We start from the raw sequence: 11,206 nt of genomic DNA on the forward strand, positions 1-11,206 counted from the left end.
TTTGGCCCAATGGTGCCTTGGTTTTTGTGCCACGCGTAAAAGTCGGTCAAAATTTAGTTCGGGTTCGGTTTTTCGCAAGAAAAATAGTTCGACTGCGAAAACCAGCGCGAAAACGAGTGTTTTTCAGCCTAGTTTTGTAAAATAAGAAAAACGTACTGACTCGTTGTAAAATTCCAAAATATTTTCACGGATTGCTTAGAACATGTCATATAAGTGTTTTATAAATCTTTTTCGGCTTCACGGATGCTACAATGCTCGTTTTGATATTAATGATTGCGTTTAAGCTTATAGCGTATCGATAAACGAAACCTTTTTCGTTTAAAGGGTTTTAAACGTACTGGGGCCTAAATATCGATATGTTAGCCTCTATAACATATATATAACTCGTATATGACCCCTCAGTATATATACGGGTCATAATTAGTATCGGTCAGTTACTCGTTTAAGCACTACGAATTAACCGATTTATCGTTTACTTGTTACGTAGTGAATATAGTATACCTCGTTTTGTCACGAATGTCACAGTTATCACCCTCAAATTTTGAAGTATTAACATTTTAATTTGTTATGCTTAGATAAAATATCATATCAAATCATCTCATTGATTATATCACCTACTTAACGAATTATCGAATAGATTACTTCATTTAAATTCTGACTTATCCTTAAGTCATGATTAACTCTAGCACAACTTAGGTCGAATTTCACTTTTCTTTAATAACTAATAAGAAATTTACACAACTTATTATTTATAGTCATTCAATCTTAATTTACATAATTATAGAACGATTTCTACATCAAACAATACAGGTGATATATTCTCTACACCCGCTTTATAACCACAAGTACTGTCAAAGAGATAGCTCCTACAATCTCTAGAGTATAAATTCTAACTCAAAACGCTAATGCAGTCAATTTAATCTTGTTCACAAATTTCTTTCAGAGAAATTTCTATTCATTTACCCTTACTCACCCTCATAACAACGCATTGTTCTTTACTAATTCACGCCGAGTTCAAATTATACCGGCACTGTACCATACAGCCCATGCTCATTTAGCTTGAACCTATCAACCCTATGTCTTTCAGGCTTTCTTCATGTAACAAGGTCGTTCTCGCTTATTCGATTCTAGACCCGCAAGACTTAATTTCATCAAGCTTACCTTAGTCAAACCTCATTTTCACAAACTTATTCGAGGTACCCCAAATCATTCGATCTCAATTATTTAAGTTTTCATAAGCTCAATAAAAAAAGGTGTTTTGAATTAAATCAGTCGTAGTTATGTTTTCACAAAGAAGACTTTTTTTCGTCTTCATCATTTTCGTCTAAACGTATTTTGTATTCAATTATACCTTAAACGATTATTTGTCTAAATTAGTTATTTTGGAACAAACCCAACTTGGAAAATCCATCATTTTAAGTATCTTTTCTCATACAATAAAATTTTTCTTATCTTTCCAAAGGTCAACATCGTTGGTTTCCGTACTTATCTATACGTTTGGCTTTACTTGATCAAAATTGTAGGATTTGGTTCATTAACGTTTCATCAACTAATCAAAATATTTAGATTCTCATAAGTCGAAACAATATTTGTTTTTTAATTATAAAAGACACAATTTCGACAGTCAGTTATTAGTTGACCATATTATTCAATTTATCTTTTCTCATTAACCTTGTTTGCTTATTAAATTCTTGACAACGTGCCAATTTCTACTCTCAACTTTGATTTTTAACATCTTTGTACGTCGTGTATTTATTGATCTCGTGCATTACAATTTAACCTTTCATCTTATAAATTTTTTTTCATTGTTGAAATTGAATTGTTATAGTTCTATTATTAATTGAACTTGTCATTATTTAAACAATATTAATTCTGCTATAGAATTTTATTTTCCATTCTTTAAGTTAATTTTCACTATAAAAAAATGAATTTCATTGAATTCCCATGGTGATTTAATTGGAATTTTATTATTAATTTTCACTATTATCTAATGACATTTGCGTGATTTTTGTCGAAAACCTGCGGGATTCGTGGGTACCTCAAAAATCCATTTTCATTCTTGTTAGATTTCGTTATTTGGTTGGAATCGCACGTTGGTTCGTAGATATTTCTGCTCCTTACTTTAATTTTTAATACATCTTGGGAATTTAAAATGTTTCGTTGATTTCTTCAGTTGTTGTTGGAATAGTCATGGTGGTTCATGCATTTCCAGCTCCGCGTTTTCGTCTATTTAAATATATTATTCCTCAACTCGTCTCTGTTTTTCATTATTACTTTAATATTCATTATTTATTTAATCTTTCATGATAAACTATGAATATTACAACTTCTTCATTTTAATTTTAACGATGTTATGGAGATAGGAAAATCCCTTGAAATTTGAGGATATTCCAATGACTCACTTTATACTATATCTAATTTTAAAGATTTAATTGTAATAGGACTATCTCGGTGATTCGGGAATATCCGCTTCCCAATTTCATCTATTTACAGTTTGTTTGTATACATAAATATTTGCATTAATATTTTTGCATTCTCAATTACTACTACCAGTACTTTAATATTATAATTTACCTCACCTTAAATACACAATTGCGATATTTTAATGTTGTATAAAGTTCAATTTGAATTTCATGAGTTTCTCATTAAACTAAACTAAATCCCTCAAAGTCTTCGTTTAATCTTGTTCAAATTTGTACTCACGGTCTTATGAATTCTATCTCGAAGGTTGCAATATTTAAAAAAAGAATTCACAGGTTATTATTCGTCTACAATTATCAATTAATTCCTTCATAAACTTCTGTTGATGTTATCCTTGAAATCATAGAATTTTTCGTAAGTTCACGTAAATTTGTTAGTTGGCTTGTATCCCCACTCTCTTTCTTCACAATCGATCTTGTCGACGCATCATATAACCCAACTTCAATGTTTCCGTTTCTCTTAAATTTTAAGTTTCTTTAAAATTTTCACTAATTTCATGAATCAAATTTGAAAGTTCACCTAAATTGCATTATTAGAAATATTTTATAAAATCTTGAGATTTTACACTTATAATAAATCAACTCCCAATGGTCTTATAGTATGTTAACACTTTCCTCATAATTATAATAAATTAATAACTTATCTCAAAAAATCATGCCTTTCAAGTATTTTGTAAACCACACAATGGGACGAGTTATGTGGACCATCCAACTCGGTTTCGCCCATTTATTATTTTGTATTCATTACCCGACCCATATATTGTTCGGGAAATTTTATCAACATATCGCGTCTATTGAGTTATCATTTTTATCATTATTAATTGTTTATTTATATTTAATTCATATATATATAACTTTCATTTATATACTATTTACACCCTAGACCAAACTTCAATCCTATTCGTATCCACACCCAAACTACAGGGACCAATATGCAAGTTTAGTTAAATATTTTATTATTATATTAGTAACCTATTAACCCCATTCTTCAACCCGTTTACCCAAGTATCCAAACCCGTATCCATATCTTAATCGTGACCCAAATGTTTGCTTGTAGCTTAATCTACAAAATTTATCCAATTTTGATTCTCCAAATCTTTCAATATGGTGAACGAATTGCTCAATTGTTAATCTAGGGTTCTTGGTTCAATATGGTGAACTGCTCTGTCTATTTATGTTTAATAGCTGTCTGTTTATAATCAATTGGCAGTTTGGAGCAGATGGTTGTGTGTGTGGATTAGCACCTGGTGGTTGCGGGTTCGAACCCGGCCACCCGGTATTCTAGGTTTTCTTTTTTTGTATCAATTTTACTTTATTAAGTATTATAATAATTAAATGATAAATTAATAGTGGCTATTAAATAAATGTTATTGAAACCGACATGTTAAAATTTATTGTTTTCTCAATGTTCGTTAAAAGTTTTCGTTTACGTCTATATATATATCATATTAATTGTTAAACGATATTATAATAGATATATTATAATTTAGCCAATTTTGATTCTCCAAATCTTTCACTAAACTTAAAACGAACAGACACCATTAATTTAATTAGGAAATACGAATCATTGTTGATGGTATTTATGGTTTTTAACGAACTGTCCTTAATCACCTAGGGTTAGAACCTAAATACACAATCAAAACAGAATAATCATCGATGCAACTTCCTCGTGATCTTGTGACTGTAATCCATTGAGTAATTGAATTATAACGACTTGCAAGTCGTCGACGCCGTTCATGTTTGATCGTTGCTGTTTATAGCGCCGTTCATCATCGATTCACTCTCTTAACCGGTAATTCTCACAAGTAACATACTCGTTTTAATCAACATTATTTTAGCCCTAACTTAATTATAACAAACTGTGAACGAATTGCTCAATTGTTAATCTAGGGTTCTTGGTTCAATATGGTGAACTGCTCTGTCTATTTATGTTTAATAGCGGTCTGTTTATAATCAATTGGCAGTTTGGAGCAGATGATTGTGTGAGTGGATTTGCACCTGGTGGTTGCGGGTTCGAACCCGGCCACCCGGTATTCTAGGTTTTCTTTTTTTGTATCAATTTTACTTTATTAAGTATTATAATAATTAAATGATAAATTAATAGTGGCTATTAAATAAATGTTATTGAAACCGACATGTTAGAATTTATTGTTTTCTCAAAGTTCGTTAAAAGTTTTCGTTTACGTTTATATATATATATCATATTAATTGTTAAACGATATTATAATAGATATATTATAATTTAGCCAATTTTGATTCTCCAAATCTTTCACTAAACTTAAAACGAACAGACACCATTAATTTAATTAGGAAATACGAATCATTGTTGATGGTATTTATGGTTTTTAACTAACTGTCCTTAATCACCTAGGGTTAGAACCTAAATACACAATCAAAACAGAATAATCATCGATGCAACTTCGTCGTGATCTTGTGACTTTAATCCATTGAGTAATTGAATTATAACGACTTGCAAGTCGTCAACGCCGTTCATGTTTGATCGTTGCTGTTTATAGCGCCGTTCATCATCGATTCACTCTCTTAACCGGTAATTCTCACAAGTAACATAATCGTTTTAATCAACATTATGTTAGCCCTAACTTAATTATAACAAACTGTGAACGAATTGCTCAATTGTTAATCTAGGGTTCTTGGTTCAATATGGTGAACTGCTCTGTCTATTTATGTTTAATAGCTGTCTGTTTATAATCAATTGGCAGTTTGGAGCAGATGGTTGTGTGAGTGGATTAGCACCTGGTGGTTACGGGTTCGAACCCGGCCACCCGGTATTCTAGGTTTTCTTTTTTTTGTATCAATTTTACTTTATTAAGTATTATAATAATTAAATGATAAATTAATAGTGGCTATTAAATAAATGTTATTAAAACCGACATGTTAGAATTTATTGTTTTCTCAAAGTTCGTTAAAAGTTTTCGTTTACGTCTATATATATCATATTAATTGTTAAACGATATTATAATAGATATATTAAACACGTTAAATAAAATCTTATCTTTAAAATCTTATCTTGATGTAATTGTTGTTTCTTGGTTGGTTCTACGGGTATTGGTATTGATTCCTTGGCTGTTGGTTCTGGTATTAATTAACTTGGAAGTTTCTTGGCTGGTTTCATTCTCTAGCAAAGTGTCCTGGTTACTGGCAATTGTAACAGATTGCCTTTGACTTATCAAAACCAATCCTCTCATTTGGACCAGACACTAGAGATCTTCCAGTCGCTTCTAGGTGCTATCATCGTAGCCTGCCACTTAAAAGTCCATGTCTTCAATATCATCAGCATCAATCTGTTCCAAATCATCTTGAATGACACTTGTGTGGATCATGTTTTTGGCTATAAATGCATTGTAAGACTCTGTAAACATAGAGAACAATGCTTGAGTTTCACATCCTTGACCACTGTTTCCACCAGCATAAGGTAAATGTCCACTTGCCATGGAGGCAGAATCATTTTCATCTATGAGTTGGACATTAAACCTTGACTAGTTTCCTTGGTTACTTGAACTACCACCAACAAATGCTTTAGGTGTTTCAACACCTTGTTCAGTGGGTTCTTCTATGATAGGGATCTGTTGTTGGTTTTTGGTGGACAAGTTTCCCATAGGTGCAATTAGTGCATTGGACACCTGGAAACATGGTTTCTCTTCCTCTATCATTTCGTTCTCAATCATCTTTATCTCAACGGCTTGAAAAAAGTAAATTACATCATCCAGCTTGAGTTGTTCATAGTTTGGTTTCTGAAGAATGAACTTGCTAGCCGTATACCACTCTTTTGGCATTGATGATAACAGTTTAGTGTTCATATCAGAATCAGTCATGACATAATCAGTAGTTATGAGGTCATTCACAATAGCTAAAAACCTATCAAGAATTGATTTCAATCTTTATCATTCTGTCACCCACGGCTTGATTAGGATTTGCACTTTCAGCCACATATGGACCATTCTTGATGGAGTTCCACATGTCAATGTCATTTTAACACATAGCTGCCTCAAACAACAGCTTCCACTTGATGAAATTTTCCAATCCGTACAACTTAGGAATTTTGTTAGTGGAAACCTCTTGCTTTTCAAAACCAGACATATTTTTGGTATTTTGTTAAGTGATTTTTAAAGAAAAACAGAGAAAAGTTTCAACATATTAAAAGATCAAGTTTGAAAATCAATCAGAAATGAGGAGTAATTCTTCAGATCTGATGTTTCTGATTCGACTGGAGCAAGATCTAGTAATAAAAATACAAAATTTAAGTAAAACCAAGTGAAAGAAGACACCAAATATTGCAGATCTGGAAGAATGAAGGAAAACAGAGTTGCTGACGTCAGAATCCAATGGAACAATACTCAGATCACATCATTCTTCATCCTTAATCAATCAACAATAAGCAACGATTCTTCACCCAAACAACAATGAACAAGCTCTGATACCACTTGTTGGTCCCGAATTGATCACTCAAACTCACAATAAATGTCACAACCCACACAAAAACTGTGTCGACAAGAAGGTTGATGACATTTCTATTTAGGGTAAAAATAGATGTTTGTTAACGGTGGAATCACTAACAAACACTATTTGTTGCTTATAGACTATTAAATGTAACAAGCACAAACAATAACTCAAAAGATTTCCATTTATAGAAAGGTTTCATACAAATGTAAATTGATTAGGGTTTCTTGTAAGGAATGTATATCTGTATTAATCTTAGGATAGCTGTCACACTCAATTAGGAATATTCGTTAGGTCTAAAAAGTGTAAAGTGGCGAAATATGTGGTAGGCGTGCCCTAAAATATTCTATTTATAGGCCTGCCACCAACTGACAGCGGTCATTCCCTTTTAGAAACCCTAATGATTGGTACATAATCATATAACATATTACAAAATATTCTAAGTGTAAAAACAGGTCTTCGGGCACACTTTGTGCCATTTGTCTTCTTCGAGCAGACCTGGTAACCTTGAAGTGTGCTGGCGAACAGTTCTCCGGGTAAACTTGAAAATACTCACCTAGCAGACTTCAATCTTCTTGTCCAAAGCAAACTTTGCTCGATATGGTCCTACGAGCAAACTGTTCTTCATGAATCCGTTCCACTCTTTGTTAAAGATTAACTTATTAAGCAAATCAAAGTGTGCTAGGAACATTGTTTGACTTGTGATGGTAGCACTGTAGCTTGCTCAGAGTTGAACCTTGCTAGAAAAGGTACTTAGAATATTTCTTGATCACTTTCAACAAGCATGCTCGGACTACCGTTTATTAAACAAACCTTGCTGGATCTTCTAAATACTTGGCTTCAGAAGCTTGGTTTTGTCAAGGGTTTGCTAGTAAGCAAAATGTGCTCGACTTGAAGAACACCTTTGCTAGACAAAGTGAACTCTGCTCGGATTATCACTTAAGAAGACTTCAAGAAGATAACCTTTCCCGGAAGACTTCAAGAAGATAACCCGTAGAGGTTCATGTGTGGTGTCTTCTAATGTATCTGCTCCACCAAAACCAGCGGTAACTCGACATATGCTAATCCACGATTTACATCGATTCCTCAATTGGTGTTATCTTTGTTGGCGTCTACTCAACAATTCGTGGCTACTACTAGTCGAACAATTCATGCATGGCCTATGTTGTAACATCACGAAAATATCGGGTCGAAAATACCAAGTTCCAAAGTTAAAGGACCAAAACCAAAAAAATTATTTTCTTGTCCCGTCGCGATACGCAACGGATCATAAGGAAGCCCATCGCGTATCGCGAAGGGCATGTTTTTAAAACCCATGAAATGGGCAATGGGCGATACACGACGGCCCAAGATCCAATGTCATCGCGTATTGCGATGACATGGCCTGACAGGTGGGCACGTGTTCTACCACGTGTCCACACGTGGTACTACAGCCGCCACGTGTCACTACGAAGCAAAGCTATGTTTGACTCATTATACCTACATCACGATACGCGACAGATTGATCAAGGGAGCATCGCGTATCGCGATAGGTCCCCAAATTAGTCAATAAACAGAGGGCTCCAGCCCTCTCATTCAAAAAACAATCATTCATACACACTTTCCCTCACTAAAAACATACTCTCTCACTATCTCAATTTGTGTGCCAACGACTATATGCTCTTTTCCTCGATATTTATGCCAAAAACCCAAAAGTTTACCCTATAAACCATAAATCGACGATGCCTTAAAGAAAGTGACACTCAAGAGACGACACGACGCCACCTCGAAGTACGTGGAAGAGTCGAAGATTGGTGTGTCTCGATGTACGTGTTAAAGAAAGGTGTTGATCAAGGGGAAGCTCGAGAGAAGCGTGACGGCGTCAAAGTGCTGTCCGAGAATATACGAAGTTTCAAGCCAATCAAGGTAGGCATAATGCCCGAATAAAATAATAATAAAATATTAAAAGGCTTAAACCCTAGGTCAAAGGTATACTCGATACCTCGAGAAATAAATAAATAAAAGAAATGTTTAAAGAAAATAAAAAATAAAGAATATTAATATTTAATAATTCTTTATTAATAGTGTGATTATTATTTGAATAATATATAAAGAAATAAAGCATACATTTCTTCAAGAAGAAGAAATGTAGTGTGTAAGAAATGATTAAGAAAACAAGTATGTTTTATACTAAAGGTTTATAAAGAAGATATAATTGAGGTAAAGATTATACAAAAGAGACTAGAGGTCTTAGGCCAGATTAAAGATCATGTATTAATAAAAGGTTATACTCGTACTATAGGTGCGGGATAGCAAGAAAGAACCGATTAGTGTATTGAAGTTGATCATTTCAAAGAAAGGTGAATAAGCTCAACTTTATAAACTTCTATTAAACGTGTCAAACAAATTGATTACATGAGATTACGTATCTCTAAAACATTATAAACAAAAGTAATCGCTGGTCCTCAGGTTATCGTGTACGTTTGTTTGGATTCTTACATATGTGATAATAATTTGGTGGGCACACCGCGCCACACATGGTTGTGAGCGTCCGCCACGATGGGCCGGACCTAAGTTACGTCCGAGTGAGGGCAATCATGTGTATACTGATGGCATCTAAGTAATATCGACCGTTGCAGTGTTTGCTGAATGGTTCATGTAGAACTTAAGTTTATAATTGTGTTTTGTTTTTAAACTTGATTATTCCTAAGCCACGATGGGCCGGACCTAAGTTATGTCTCGAGGGGTAATAAAGGAAAGAAAATATTTTATGCGTCAGCTTATTCACCAGCATGTGTTGCTGACGTATTTTCAAACTATTTTACAGGTAACGAAGGATAGCCGCTTGAAGCATCGAAGTTGGAATAGGCGATCTGATGGTTCAGATCATTTTTGTTAGTTATTAAACTTAAACGGTGGTTTGTGTAAAACAAGTAATCGTTTGTAAACACTAACCGGGAACTTTTAATCCCGTGTTTTGATTATGTAAATATAATATTTTAATCCACGCATATATATATTCCGCTTTAATATGCTAACTCTGATAAATTTACAAAAGTGGTACCAACTGTTGGTCGCACGCACAGGCCTTAGATGGGGGTGTGACAGGTTGGTATCAGAGTCATCGATCTTAGCGAATTAGGTGTTAGTTAATAATACCTAAGCTTCGATCCAAGTGATTAAGTAATTTATTATTTATATGTTAAATTAAATAGGGATAAGATAGGCTTGTAAACCTTTTCTATCCCTCCTCAATCTAAACCACCCATAGATGTCTTTCAAAAAGATAATGGAAGGTTTCATGAGAGACGCAATGAGAGCAGGAAACCCCAAACCCCTATCAAAGGACAACATGAACGAAGATTACTACGAAGATTTCTTCAATCAAAATCACCCAACTGAATGACCCACACCGGTATACTTCCCCGGAACTGAACAATTACCAATCAACATACCCGACGATCCACCAATGCAAAGGTACGATCCACCAAGACATTCAAGTTATCATCCATCAAGCATAACCGATGTATCACCCATCCAACATCCCGATGTATCACCCATCGAACATTCCGGAGTATCATCCGACCGACATACCAATGTATCATCCACCCAATCCTCATCGGTCTTATGCATTTCTAGCCGACAAACAAATCAAAGTGGAACCCGAGTCCGATTCTTCCGACTAGATGCAATGCCAATACGATCAAAGGTGATGGCATACCGGAACCTCTACCTACAACTCTGTCGATTCTCACCCCAATGAATCTTCACGGAAGCCAAAGATGAGAGTTATCCAACCATTCGAAAGTTATCGTCTGCACCCTTTGGTGGCTGAAACTGCAAAACTGATGGATGAAAAGGAAGACCCCGAAGAAGAGGAAGATCCGAAAGAAGAAGAAGACCCTAAAGAAGATCCAAATGAAGAGATCACTGAAGCAGTAACAACTCCAATGGAGGAACCAACAGATTGTGACTATCCACCAAATCAAGGATGTGTGCAACCATTCTTCCACAAGAGTCCAAGCTATGGATATGTAGACCCTTATGTGAAATACATCCAAGAAGTCAAGAACAAGTTTCCGCCAAGCTTTCCACCATATCAAGGAAAAAACCCTTCAATTGTGGAACAAACGGATGAGATCCATCAACAAAATGAAGCTGCCGAAGCATTTAATAACTACCCATCTGATGTTACCTCATCATCATATCTAAAGACTCACTAGACATCGTGATGATGGGATATTGAGATCTGCCTCCACAATACGGATACCCAAATGTCATCTCATAAT

This window comes from Bidens hawaiensis, unplaced genomic scaffold (genome assembly GCF_021521415.1).
Source record: "Bidens hawaiensis isolate Kalapana, Puna unplaced genomic scaffold, B.hawaiensis_p1.1 tig00014429_1, whole genome shotgun sequence".
NCBI classification, from domain to species: domain Eukaryota; kingdom Viridiplantae; phylum Streptophyta; class Magnoliopsida; order Asterales; family Asteraceae; genus Bidens; species Bidens hawaiensis.